At 44.6% G+C, this 14,482-nt stretch overlaps 1 protein-coding gene across 1 annotated transcript in view; it reads left to right on the forward strand.

Annotated features, from left to right (window-relative positions):
• The first annotated feature begins 12,575 nt into the window (after window positions 1-12,575).
• ELAVL1 (ELAV like RNA binding protein 1) overlaps window positions 12,576-14,482 on the forward strand; it is a 34,166-nt gene continuing 32,259 nt past the window's right edge. The window contains exon 1 of the mRNA XM_045850514.1: window positions 12,576-12,754. The gene's annotated coding sequence lies outside the window, so the exon portion shown is untranslated. The remainder of the gene's footprint in view (window positions 12,755-14,482) is intronic.

The raw sequence follows: 14,482 nt of genomic DNA on the forward strand, positions 1-14,482 counted from the left end.
CTAAAAATAAATAAAACCTTTTGGGAGTGGGTGGGATGGAGGAGAGTTGAGCGGGGGGCGGGGGGGAATGGAGACAATTGTACTTGAACAACAATTTTTTGAAAAAGGTGTTGGCAGGACTGTGGTCCTTCTGGAGGCTCTAGGAGAGAATGCTTCCTTGCCTTTTCCAGCTTCTAGATACTGCCTGCAACCTGTGGCTGGTGACCCTTTCCTCCACCGTCAAAGCCAACAATGATGTTATGACCTCTGCTGCTGTTGTCCCATCTCCTCCTCTGACTCCAACCCTCCTGCCTCCCTCTGATAAGAACCCTTGTGATGACATGAATCTCACACAGGTAATCCAGGATCATCTCTCCATCTCCAGATACTTAACTTAATCCAATCTGCAAAGTCCCTTTCTCCAGGTAAGGTAACATAGTCACAGGTTCTGGATTAGGACATGGACATCTTTGGGTCCTACTTTATTCCGTCCTCCACAGCAGCACCAGCACACACTTGCTGAAAAGGGCCAGTCAGTGTCAAAGCTGCTGTTCAGCTAGTTCCCACAAGTTGACTGTGACTTCTGTGAGGGCAGATGACACATCTGGCATGGTTATTGCTGTATCCCCAGGGCTGAGTGCCTGTACTAGGTGCATTGTGGGCAATTATAAAGGATTGATGAGCTAAAAAGAAAACTGGTTCCTGTAGCAACAAGCAGTCCTAGTGCTCACATCTTGGTTTCTAACACCATTTTATAATAAAAGGAACCAGGCTAATAAAAATGGCTGATTCTAGGACTGGGGCAGGAAATACATGAGATGACCCTGGTACATCTTATAGTACCAGAGAGTAAAGAAGTGCTCCAAAGAAAACAAAATGAAAAAAAGCCAAAAACACTGATGGGAGGGGGTCAAAGGGCCACGGGAGCCACCTGGAAGAGATCCCAAGGACTAAGTCTGATAGATTTGAGCAATAAAAAAATGAATAAAGTAGTATTGGGTTGAAACCCAGAGTATAAAATACCAGGAGGCCATACTGATATAGCTCATGTCCGTGGCTCATACTTATTAAGTTCTCTGGCTTCTCCATTTCCCATACTATTCTTGACCTCCCTATCTATTTTGTACCTACCACTTTTGCTTCTTATTCCCTGTACCTTTCCCCCTATTCTCCCCCTACCCCTCCCTGCTAATAATCTCCCATGTGATCTCCATTTCTGTGATTCTATTCCTGTTCTAGTTGTTTGCTTAGTTTGTGTTTGTTTTTTACTTTTAGGTTCAGTTATTGATAGTTCTGAATTTGTTGTCATTTTACTGTTTATAGTTTTTACCTTCTTTTTCTTAGATAAGTCCCTTTAATATTTCATGGAATAAGGGTTTGGTGATAAGGAACTCTAACTTGACCTTATCTGGGAAACATTTCATCTGCCCTTCCATTCTTTTTTTTAAGTATATTATATTGATTATGCTATTACAGTTGTCCCATTTCCCCCCTTCACTCCCCTCCACCCTGTATACCCTCTCCCACCCACATTCCCCCCTTTAGTTCATGTCCATGTGTATTACTTATAAGTTCCTTAGCTTCTACATTTCTCATACTATTCTTACCCTCCCCGTCTATTTTCTACCTACAATCTATGCTACGTATTCTCTATACCTTTTCCCCCTCTCTCCTACTCCCACTCCCCTGTTGCTAACCCTCCATGTGATCTCCATTTCTGTGGTTCTGTTCCTGTTCTAGTTGTTTACTTAGTTTCTTTTGGTTTTGTTTTAGGTGTGGTTGTTAATAATTGTGAGTTTGAGGTCATTTTACTATACATGTTTTTTTTATCTTCTTTTCTTAGATAAGTCCCTTTAAAATTTCATAAAATAAGGGCTGGGTGATGATGAACTCCTTGAACTTGACCTTATCTGAGAAGCACTTTATCTGCCTTTCCATTCTAAATGAAAGCTTTACTGGATAGAGCAAACTGGGATGTAGGTCCTTGCCTTTCATGACTTGGAATACTTCTTTCCAGCCCCTTCTTGCCTGCAAGGTCTCTTTTGAGGAATCAGCTGACAGTCTGATGGGAACTCCTTTGTAGGTTACTGACCCCTTATCTCTTGCTGCTTCTAGGATTCTCTTCTTCATTTTTACCTTGGCTAATGTAATTATGATGTGCCTTGGTGCGTTCCTCTTTGGGTCCAACTTCTTTGGGACTCTCTGAGCTTCCTGGACTTCCTGGAAGTCTATTTCTTTTGCCAGAATGGAGAAGTTCTCCTTTATTATTTGTTCAAATAAGTTTTCAATCTGTTGCTCTTCCTCTTCTCCTTCTGGTACCCCTATAATTTGGATGTTGGAATGTTTAAAGATGTACTGGAGGTTCCTAAGCCTCTCCTCATTTTTTTGAATTCTTATTTCTCCATTCTTTCCTGTTTGGTTGCTTCTTTCTTCCTTCTGATCCACTCTTATTGTTTTGAGTCCCAGTTTCCTTCCCATCACTATTGGTTCCCTGTGCATTTTCCTTCATTTCTCTTATTGTAGCCTGCATTTGTTCATCTAATTTGCAACCAAAATCAACCAATTCTGTGAGCTTCGTGATCACCAGTGTTTTGAACTGTGCATCTGATAGGTTGGCTATCTCTCGGTCGCTTAAAAGGATGGATTCTGGGGCTTTGATTTGTTCTGTTTGAGCCATCTCTCTCTCTTTTTGGTGGGGGGCGGGGTCTGGTCGTGCCTGTTATGGTGAGGGGCAGAGCCTTAGGTGTTCACCAGGGCTTGGCTCCCCAGTCGCTGGGTTGTGATGTTGTATGTGGAGGTGGGGTCGAGAGGGAACAATGGCGGTTGCTCCATTCTCCATGGGACCTCAGTCCCCTCTGCTGCTTCCCCCAAGCAAATTGGGCCCCTCTGGTGCCAATTCCCATGTGGGTGGGCTTGTGAACACCATGGGACCTTCCAAGGACCTCTCCTGTGAGGCTGGGTGTCTCTCCATGTGCCTCAACTCCCACAGGTGTCCTCAATCAGTGTCCCGAGGCTCTATTTCCCAGAGCTGGGATCCTGGGTTGCATGCACTGCCTTGCTTTACAATTGCCACCTCACTGGGTTTGCCGGTTGCCACCCCTCGGCTGGGGTCTGCCAGCTGCCGCTTGTGCACCCAGGGTCCACCCACTGCGGTCTTGTGCGCCCTGGATAACTTATGCACCCCCGGATGCCTTACAGGCCCAACTCTCTCTGCTCTCTGTTCTGAGACCCTCACCTGGCTGCTCGTCTCTGCCCCTCCTACCGGTCTGGATGAACGAGTCCATTTCAACTTCTTGGTTGTCCGACTTTCATTCAGATCAATTTTCTGTCAGTCCTGGATGTTATTCTGTTCCTAAATTGTTATTGTTCCAATCCTGGTTGTGCATGGAGGTATGGTGCATCCACCTATGCCTCCATCTTGACCGGAAGTCTGCCCTTCTATTCTAAATGATAGCTTTGCTGGATAGAGTATTCTTAGATGTAGGTCCTTGCCTTTCATGACTTGGAATACTTCTTTCCAGCCTCTTCTTGCCTGTAAGGTCTCTTTTGAGAAATCAGCTGACAATCTGATGGGCACTCTTTGTAGGTAACTGTCTCCTTTTCTCTTGCTGCTTTTAAGATTCTCTCCATGTCTTTAATCTCAGATAATTTAATTACAATGTGTCTTGGAGTCTTCCTCCTAGAGTCCAGCTTCTTTGGGACTCTCTGAGCTTCCTGGACTTGCATGTCTATTTCCTTTGCCAGGTTGGGGAAGTTTTCCTTCATTATTTTTTCAAATAAACTTTCAAATTCTTGTTCCTTCTTTTCTGCTTCTGGCACCCCTATGATTTGAGTGTTGGAACGTTTAAAGTTGTCCCAGAGGTTCCTAAGCCTCTCCTCATTTTTTTGAATTCTTATTTCTTCATTCTGTTCCAGCTGAATGTTTATTTCTTCCTTCTGTTCCAAATCATTGACTTGAGTCCTGGTTTCCTTCCCTTCCCTGTTGGTTCCCTGTATATTTTTCTTTATTTCACTTTGCATGGCCTTTGCTTCTTCCTCTATTTTGTGTCCTTATTAAATCATTTCTGTGAGCATCCTGATTACACTCGTAATCAGTGAAGCAGTGCTTCACCCACCACTGCTTCACATCCTCTCTACCCTGGCTGCCCATCTCCACCCCTCCTACCTGTCTGAATGAATGTTTCTTCTTTAACTCCTTGGTTGTCAGATTTCTGTATACTTCTATTTTCTGGCAGTTCTGGTTGTTTTTATTTTTACATTTTTTAAAGATTTTACTTAGGACTGCCGGCCAAGATGGAGGCATAGGTAGACACACTGTACCTCCACACACAACCAAAATAAGGACAACAACAATTTAGAAACAAAAAACAACCAGTACTGACAGAAAATTGAACTGTATGGAAGTCTGACAAACAAGCAGTCAAAGTCAACATATTCATCCAGACCGGTACGAGGGGAGGAGTTGGGCAGCCGGACAGAGAGGGATCGAGGCAAAGCAGTGGCTGGCTACTCTAGGTGCACAAGGCAGCAGCTGGCGGGCCCAGCAAGGTGGCAGATTGTGGAGGGGCACGGCGCACAAGGAGGCTGGCAGACTGGAAGGTCCCACATTTGCGTACAGATAAACCAGGTGAAACTGGGGAGCAACACAGACCGTGCAACTCAGGTGCCAGTGTGGGGAACTAAAGCCTCAAAACACCAATTGAAAACACCTGTGGGGTTGAAGTGCTGGGAGAAACTCCCAGTCTCACAGGAGAGTTCGTTGGAGAGACCCACAGGGTCCTAGAATGTACACAAACCCACCCACATGGGAATCAGCACCAGAATGGCCCAGTTTGCTTGGGGGAAGTGGCAGAAGGGACTGAAATCCAGCAGAGAGTAGAGGAAGCACCATTGTTCCCTCTCGGACCCCTGCCCCACATACAGCATCACAACCCAGCAACTGGGTTGCCCTGCCCTGGTAGACACCTAAGGCTCTACCCCTCACTACGTAACAGGCGGTTCAAGGCAAAAAAAAAAAAATGGCCCAAATGAAAGAACAGATCAAAGCTTCAAAACAAATACAACTAAGTGACGAACAGATAGCCAACCTATCAGATGCAAAGTTCAAAGCACTGGTGATCAGGATGCTCACAAAATTGGTTGAATTTGGTCACAAATTAGATGAAAAAAATGAAGGCTACGCTAAGTGCAATAAAGGAAAATGTACAGGGAACCAATAGTGATGGGAAGGAAACTGGGACTCAAATCAATGGAGTGGACCAGAAGGAAGAAAAAAATATGCAATCAGAAAAGAATGAAGAAACAAAAATTCAAAAAAAATGAGGAGAGGCTTAGGAACCTCCAGGACATCTTTAGTAAACATTCCAACATCCAAATTGTAGGGGTACCAGAAGAAGAGGAGGAGCAACAAGTGGAAAAGTTATTTGAACAAATAATAAAGGAGAACTTCCCCATTCTGGCAAAGGAAAAGACTTCCAGGAAGTCCAGGAAGCTCAGAGAGTCCCAAAGAAGTTGGACTTAAGGAGGAACACACCAAAGCACATCATAATTACATTACCCAAGATCACAGATAAGGAGACAATCTTAAAAGCAGCAAGAGAAAAAGAGACAGTTACCTACAAAGAGTGCCCTAAGACTGTTAGCTGATTTCTCAAAAAGAGATCTTTCAGGCAAGAAGGGGCTGAAAAGAAGTATTCCAGGTCTTGAAAGGCCAGGACCTATATCCAAGATTGCTCTATCCAGCAAAACTTTCATTTAGAATGGAAGGGCAGATAAAGTGCTTCTCAAATAAGGTCAAGTTAAGGAGTTCATCACCACCAAATCCTTATTCTATGAAACATTAAAGGGACTTATCTAAGAAAAAGAAGATAAAAAACATGTACAGTGAAAAGACAGCAAACTCACAATCATTAACAACCACACCTAAAACAAAAACAAAAAGCTAAGCAAACAACTAGAACAGGAACAGAACCACAGAAATGAAGATCACAGGGAGGGTTAGAAACAGGGCAATTGGAGGAGAGAGGTGGAAAAGGTAGAGAATAAGTAGCATAGATGGTACATAGAAAATAGACAGGGGGAGGGTAAGAATAGTATGGGAAATATAGTAGCTAGAGAACTTATGACACATGGACATGAACTAAAGTGGGGGAATAAAGTGGGAGGGGGTTGCAGGGTGGAGGGGAGTGAAGGGGGAAATGGGACAACTGTAATAACATAATCAATAAAATATATATATTTAAAAAGTTTACTTATTTTTTAGAGAGGGGGAAGGAGAGAGAGAGGGAAACATTAATGTGTGCTTGTCTCTTGCACACACACTACTGGAGACCTGGTCCACAACACAGGCATGTGCCCTAGACTGGGAATGGAATCAGTGATCCTTTGATTCACAGGCCAGCACTTACCCACTGAGCCACATCAGGCAGGGCTATTTTTTTTTTTAAATTGGTTGTTGTCCTTCATTGTGTGAGGAAGCAAGGCATATCTACCTACACCTCCATCTTGGCCAAAAGTCAGCACCACTTTTCTGAGATTTCTCCCATGCAGAGTAATTCTAAATAATTTACATAAGTATCCAACCTTAAAAAGTGGGAATATGATTCTCCATTCTTCAAGTGTGGACTGAACAAAATAACTTCCTTCCAAAGTATACAGTAAGGAATTGGGGGGTGGGGAGAGTTTACAGTGGGGGACATCTGACAGATACTCTGCTGGCAAGAGATCCAGGCTAACTTCAATAGGTATAGACAATGTTGATGGCCAGCACCCTTGATGGGATGTGATTGACGACCACTTCACCTCTGTGATCTTCCTTCCTAAACACACCATCCCGTCTTACCATGGGTAAAACATCAGACAAATTCCAAGAGGAATGTCCTAGAAAATGTCTGACCAGTTCTCAGAACAACCAAGGTCATGCCCTGACTGGTTTTGCTGGCTCGTGGGATGGGCATCATCCCGTGGACCAAAAGGTCCCAGTTTGATGCCGGGTTTGGGTACATGCCTGGGTCTCAGGCCAGGTCCCTGGTTGAGGGCATGTGAGAGGCAACTGACCAGTGTTTTTGTCCCACATCATTGTCTCTTTTCCTCTCTTTACTTTTTTAAAAAATGTATTTTATTGCCCTCACTGGTGTGGCTCAGTGGATTGAGTGCTGGCCTGAGAACTGAATGATAACTGGTTCAATTCCCAGTCAGGGCACATGTCTGGGTTGTGGGCCAGGTCCCCAGTTTGGGTTGTGTGAGAGGCAATCAATTGATGTAACTCTCACATACTGATGTTTCTCTCTCCTTCCCTTTCTTTCTCTCTCCCTTCCCCTCTCTCTAAAAGTAAATATTTTTAAAATATATATTTTATTGATTATGGTATTACAGTTGTCCCATTTCCCCCTTCACTCCCCTCCACCCTGCAACCCCCTCCCACCCACATTCCCCCACTTTAGCCCATGTCCATGGGTCATGTGTATAAGGTCTTTGGCTACTCTATTTCCTATACTGTTCTTAATATCTCCTTGCCTATTCAGTACCTACCAACCCTGCACCTTTTTCCCCACTCCCCTCCTTCCCTCTCCCAGCTGATAGCCCTCCAAATGACCTCCATATCTGTAATTCTGTTTCTGCTCCACTTGTTTGCTTAGTTTGTTTTTTAGATTCAATTGTGGGTTTTTTACCATTTATTTATATATTTTTATTTGGAAAAAGACACTGGATGTCATTACTTTGGATATCATTAGTTTATTATAAAAGAGACATGGAAATTATTTACATGATGGAAGATTTCAGTACTTCCAAGGAATGCACTGCAGCACATGATGCCATTTCAATAGTGATTTATTTCAGTCTACATACTTTCCAAGAATGTCACCATCTCTAAATAAGAAGTAATCCTTGTCATCTAGAACTACTCTGGTTCCTCCATATTCTGGGAGAAGAACTTTATCTCCAACTTTCAAGTGAACTGGTTGAATCTCTCCACCCTTTCCTTTGGAGCCCAATCCAACAGCTACTACAGTTGCTTGCGATACTTTTCCTTGAGATTTTTCTGAAAGCATAATGCCTCCTTTGGTTACAGTTTCTGCAGCACACCTTTCAACCAGTATACAGTCAAAGAGGGCAGAAACTTTAAATGCCTGTCCTGCCATGACTCTGGCCACCGCAGTTCTCTGTTCTCACACCACGGCCACAAGGAGAGACCAGCAGTCGGAGCTAGATTCAGGCGTTGATAGTTGTGAATTTATTGCCATTTTAATGTTCAAAGTTTTGACCCTTTTTTAAAAATAAGTTCCTTTAACATTTCATGTAATAATGGTTTGGTGATGATGAACTCCTTTAGCTTTACCTTGTCTGGGAAGAACATTATATGCCCTTCCATTCTAAATGATGGCTTTGCTGGATAGAATAATCTAAGTTGTAGATCCTTGCTCTTCATTTTGAATACTTCTTTCAGTCCCTTCTAGCCTGCAAGGTTTGAGAAATCAGCTGACAGTCCTATGGAAACTCCTGCTTTTCTCTTGCTGCTTTTAATATTCTCTTTATCTTTAATGTTTGGCATTTAATTATGTATCTTGGTGTGGTCCTCTTTGGTCCATCTTGTTTGGGACTCTGCTTCTTGGATTTGTATGTCTATTTCCTTCTCCAAATTAGGGAAGTTTTCCTTCATTATTTTTTCAAATAAGTTTTCAATTTCTTGTTCTTTCTTTTCTCTTTCTGGCACTCCTATCACTCAAATATTGGTACATTTGAAGTTGTCCCAGAGGCTCCTTCACCTATCCTTGTTTTTTTTTTTTTAATTCTTTTTTCTTCTTGTTGTTGAGATTTAATATTTCTTTCTTATGTTCCAAATCATTGATTTGATTTGAGGCTTCATCCACACCATTGTTGGTTTCCTGTACATTTTTTTAATTTCACTTAGTGTAAACTTCATTTTTGCCTGGGTCTTTTCTATGCTGTTGAAGTACCCATTGAGTTCCTTAGGCATCCTAATAACTAGTGTTTTGAACTCTGCATCTGATAGGTTGTTTATCTTAATTTTATTTTTTTTTGTGGAGTTTTGTTCCGTACTTTCATTTAGGCTATATATCTTTGTGTCCTCAATTTGGCAGCCATCCTATGTTTGTTTCTGTGTATTAGGTACAGTTACTTTGACTCCCTGTCTTAGTAGTGTGGCATATTGTAGAAATAGCACAGGTAAGATGAGTGGGGTGGGGTGGAGCCATAGGTAATTCCAGGGCAGGGCAACCCATATGAACCAGGCTGATGGAGTCTTGGTATGGTGTGGCCCTTCTGGGCTCTGTGGGGGAGGGCTCAGAAAGGAGACAATGCCACTGCCTGGCCTCTGGGAAGTTGTCTCCCAGCATTCACCCTGATGCCGGACACTTCAATTTCTCCCCATATGCCACTGGTGCCCTTCCAGCTGCTGCTCCAATCCTGGAGCCCAGAGGGAGTGAATCTGCATAAGTCTTAAGTCCACTGTAGTTGCTTTAAGACAGGGGTCCCCAGCCCCTAGGCTACCACCTGGTACCTGTCAGTGCCTGTTAGGAACCAGCCTCACAGAAGGGGGCAGCTTGAATGTAATGTGCTTGAATCATCCTGAAACATCACCCCTACCCCAGTCTATGGAAAAATTGTGTTCCACAAAACCAGTCCGTGGTTCCAAAAAGGTTAGGGACCGCTGCTTTTAAGAGGAGACTCCTGAGAATCCTGCAGTTACTTCCACTGCCCCAACCCTCACAATTTTACAACCAGAAGTTACAGGGACTTATCTTCCTGGCACTGTAACCCTGGGCTGGGTGGGCTGGTGTGGGGTTGGGATCCTTTGCTCCTAATGTATCCCTTCCAATTTTTATTCAGCACATGTGGGTGTGGGACCTCTCCTTCTGCATCTCTGCCCCTCCTACCTGTGTGCATGAATGTGAGTTCTTCAATTCCTTGGTTGTCAGACTTCCATACAGCTCAATTTTCTGATGATTCTAGGTGATATTTGTTTTATGGTCTAGTTGTAATTTTTGCTGTGGTTGTGCAAGGAGGTGAGCCATGTTTACCTATACCTCTATCTTGACCAGAAGTCTCTCTCCCTCTTTTTCTCCCTCCATTTTCCTCTCTCTAAAAATGAATAAATAAAATCTTCAAGAAAAATCCTGCCAAGGTCATCAAAAACACAGAAAGTCTGAGAATTTGCCACAGCCAAGAATGGCCTAAAGAGACAGGACAAGTCAGGGAATAAACCTTAAAAGTTCTTATTACAAGAACAAAAACTTTGTAACTAGTTGTGGTGATTGATGTTAATTAAACTTTTTGTGGTGATTATCTTGCAATATATACATATATAAAATTATTATGTTGCACAACTAAAACTAATCCAATGTTATATGTCAATTATATTTAAAAAAAAAAAACAAAGATGGGAGGTGGTACAGACAACCAAATGTAATATGGTATCTTGGATGGGATTCTGGAAGAGAAAAAGTATATTAGGGAAATTAAATTAAATATGAACTTTGGTTAATAATAACGTATCAATATTGGTTCATTAATTATAACAAATGTATCATAGTAGCGTTGGCTTGTGTGGCTCAGTGGATTGAGTGCCAGTCTGTGAACCAAAGGGTCACTGGTTTGATTACCATCAGGGCACATGCCGGGGTTGCAGGCCGGATTCCCAGCAGAGGGCATGCGAGAGGCAGCCACACATTGATGTTTCTGTTTCTTTCTCCCTTCTTTCCCCTCTCTCTAAAAATAAATAAAATCTTTTAAAAATGTATCATACTAATAAAGATGCAATAATAGGGGAAACTGATGTGAGGAAAATGATAACTCTGCACCTTCTTTGCAATATTTTTGTAAATCTAAAATTGTCCTAAAAATAGCCTATTAATGATAACAATAAAGTATACATCTGTGAATGAAGGACTTCATTCTTCATGGTAACAATGATCATTGCTGCCTTCTCATAGAAATATTTCAAAAATTACATAGCAGAACCTGCATCAAGCATTAAGCACGTGGTACAGGCTCAATTCAGAGCACTTGCTACCATTCTCCTAAATCTATGTCATCTGTTATAGAAGCCACTGGCCCTATTGTGACTATTTAAATTTCAATTAAGTAAAAATTAAATATATTGAAAATTCAGTTCTTTAGTGGCAATAGTCACAGGTCAAGTGCCCCAAAGCTACATGGAGCTAGTAGCTACTAAATTAATGCAGATAAAACACATGCCCATCATCACAGAAAGTTCTATTGAACCAACACTGCACTCAACAATGAATGGCATAACTCTTTGTTCAGTCTTCTCAGCTCCTTCCAGCCCTCTGCAGATGCCATCTTTTCAACCTTGCTGACCAGTGTGTTTCAAGTTGCTACTCCTACATTCCCCCTGCCTTTTCCTCAATTTACTTTTCTTTTTACCACTTTCCACCACCTGATATGGAATCCCTTTGATTTCTTTTCTGCCTCCCTGTCTAGCACTGCACAATCCAGTGCAGTAGCCAATCCAACTTCAGATGGGCTGTGAGTGTTCAAAAACGGGTGAAGAAAAAAAATGTGAAGGATCTCATAACCTTATATTGATTACTTGTTAAAATAACGTTTTGAACATGCATTGTTTAAATAAAACCCATTGTTAAAATTAAAGCCTTCTTTTTCTTTTTACTTTTTCCTTTAATGTGCCTACTCGAAATTTTAAATTATGCAGGTAGCCAACATTTGTGGCTCACTTACATTTATTTTTACAGGACAGCAATGGTCTAGAACATGAGTTCGGTAATAAGGGCAGCTATTTTTGTCTGTTCACTGAACATGCAGTGTCTGGCACAAAGTAGATGCTTAATAACATTTTTTAAAAGTTTTATTTATTTATTTTTAGAGAGAGGGGACGGGGCAGGGAAAGAGAGGGAAAGAAATATCACTGTGTGGTTGCCTTTCACTTGTCCCCTATTGGGGACTTGGGCCACAACCCACGCATGTGCCCTAACTGGGAATCGAACCTGTGACCCTTTGGTTCGCAGGCCAGCACTCAATTCATTGAGCCACACCAACCAGGCAGATGCTTAATAACATTTTAATGAATGAGTGTTAGGTTGAGCTTCTGGGAACCCAAGAGCTCTAAGAGTCAGCACGGCTGGAACGCTGACCACGTCCTATATCTTGCCTCCTCGCCACATCAGATAAGGATACTGAGGCCGAACGAGGTGGTCAGCCTCTGTCAAACCCCCTGTAGTGCAGAAAAGTTGGGGCCGGGATTCGAACCTAGGTTCTGATCCCATAGTCCAGGCGCGCCGATGGCTCCTACCTTGCACGGCGGTGACGGCGGCAGCAGGACAGGCTTGGGCGGGCACATAGCGCGCTCTCGACAACGTGAGTGGCTCTTACATCACCGAATTCAGTCGGCCCCCGAGAGCCGAACCCGTCCTGGACCCCTCCGCGGCCATCGCCGGCCGCTCGGATCTCGCCGGCCTTCGAGCCCTTCCCAGGCAGCGCCGAACGGAAGTCCCGCCTCCACCGCGCGCAAGGAGCCGCGACAGCCACATCAGCCAATGAGAAGCGCATCTTGGCAATTGCTGGCCAATGGGTGCACGTGCCCAGGTGGGCGTGTCCGGGCCGGGGGCCGGAGCGGGTCGTGCGCGCCGAGGAGGAGCTGCCGCCGCCACCGCCACCGCCTCCGTCGCAGTAGCTGCTGCCGCCGCCACGGCTACCGAGGCCGAGCGGAGCCGTTAGCACCGCGCCGCCGCCGCTCGCCCGCCTCGGAGCAGCCCCGGGCCCGCCCGCCCGCGTCCAGGTGAGGCAGAGGCCTTTGGTGGTGCTGGACTGGGTAGGCCGCAGGCAGGCCAGAGCTCGCTTGCCCGGGCCGCGGGCGTCCGCAGGCCTGCACCGGCTGAGGCCCAGGCTGCGCCTGGCCTGGAGGGGATGCGCTCGGCCAGGGCGGGAGGGCGGGAGCTGGCCGGTGAGGGCGCCAGCGACAGGCCCGGGCCGGATTCCTCAGCCGCCGCGAGGAGCGGGCGAGGGGGACACGGCGTGGGCACGCGCCTGCCGACCGAGCTCCACGATCCGAGCCTGCGTAGTCTTAGGAAGCCGAGAATCCGGAGGCAGGAGAGCGAAGCCAGAGACGAGGTAGTGGGGTGCGCGCCTTAAGCGCAGAGGTCACAGCCCAGGGCCTCCGTCCGCTGGAAATCCTGCAGATTCTTTTGTGGTCGTTGTCAGAAGACCGCGGTTGATCTGAGGTCCTTTGAGAAGTGTGCAAACCCTTCAGTATATATGCGAGTCCTAGAAAAATATATAATTTTTTAACGCCATCTCTCACAAAGCTGTTTTGGGGGCGGGGGACATTTGGATTTATAAAATTGTGTGTGTGTGTGTGCGCGCGCGCGCGCGCGCGCTGAAAAGACAAACTGCAGGCAGTTGAACAATGGAGGATGGATACTCTTCCTTTCCTTCTGGAGACCTCTGCTCCTAGACTCATTAAAAAGTGCAGGGTTTAAAACCTACTGGGTGCCCAGCAGGTGGGAAAGAACTTTGCTTGCGCTGCCGCTGGAGGGATAGAGCCCCCTTACCCAAAATGTCTGTGTGGAATCCAGATGGCCAGTGCTCCGGAAGTGGGAAGATGGAGAGGATGATTACTCTGGAGAAGAGGTTCTCACCTTGGCACTGCTAACATTTTGGGTCTGGTCATTCTTGGTTTCAGCTGCCCTGGGCATTGTCAAATGTTGAATAGCATTCCTGACCTCTACCCACTTGATGCCAGCAGTGTCCCTGCCTCCCCCATTCCTTGTGAAGATCAGAAAAGTCTTCACATTGCCAAAAATCTCTGTCTCTCTCACAGACACACACACTCTTGCATTCACTCACGTGCAAGAACGACCACTGGACTAAATAATCCTCCACTAAAGTTTCCTCCAGCCCCATCTCTGACACCTTAAGATCTAAGGCTCCCAAGACCTTCAACAAACTCATCTGTGGGGGACTTAGTTTTCTTATCTGTAAAATAGGATTGATAAGAACATTGCTGTAAAGATTTAAGGGTGTGGGAAGCCCCTAGCATTGTGCATGGACTGTGAGTAGCAGGCACTGAATAAATGATATTATAAAGCATTGGCAGTTTTTAGTGAGAATTTATTTTATGTTTGACACTTCACAGACATTCATCTCCAGCCCTTGAGGGAGGTGCTGTTACAGTGTTTGTTTTAGGGACAAAAAAAAAACTTGAGGCATGAATGGATCATTTGATATAACCAGCCTCACGCTGTAAAGTGGCCAAGGCAGGATTTGAACTCAGGTCCTCTGGCTCAGAGTCCTTATTACTCTTAATCACAGAGTTTTACTGCTCTTATAATCACAAGGGTCCAGGAGACCCACACAGGAATTCCATTCAGTTGTCATTGAGCATCTCGGTGTACAGAGCCCTGTGCTGGGATCTGTTATAAAACTCTGCAACTTCAACATCCACAAAGAGGCCAAAATACATGAACATCTCAAAATGTGGACATAAATAGTGTTTATGTTGAAACAC

Source organism: Phyllostomus hastatus, unplaced genomic scaffold (assembly GCF_019186645.2).
Source record: "Phyllostomus hastatus isolate PE091 unplaced genomic scaffold, TTU_PhHast_1.1 phas_contig_81, whole genome shotgun sequence".
Classification (NCBI taxonomy): Eukaryota; Metazoa; Chordata; class Mammalia; order Chiroptera; family Phyllostomidae; genus Phyllostomus; species Phyllostomus hastatus.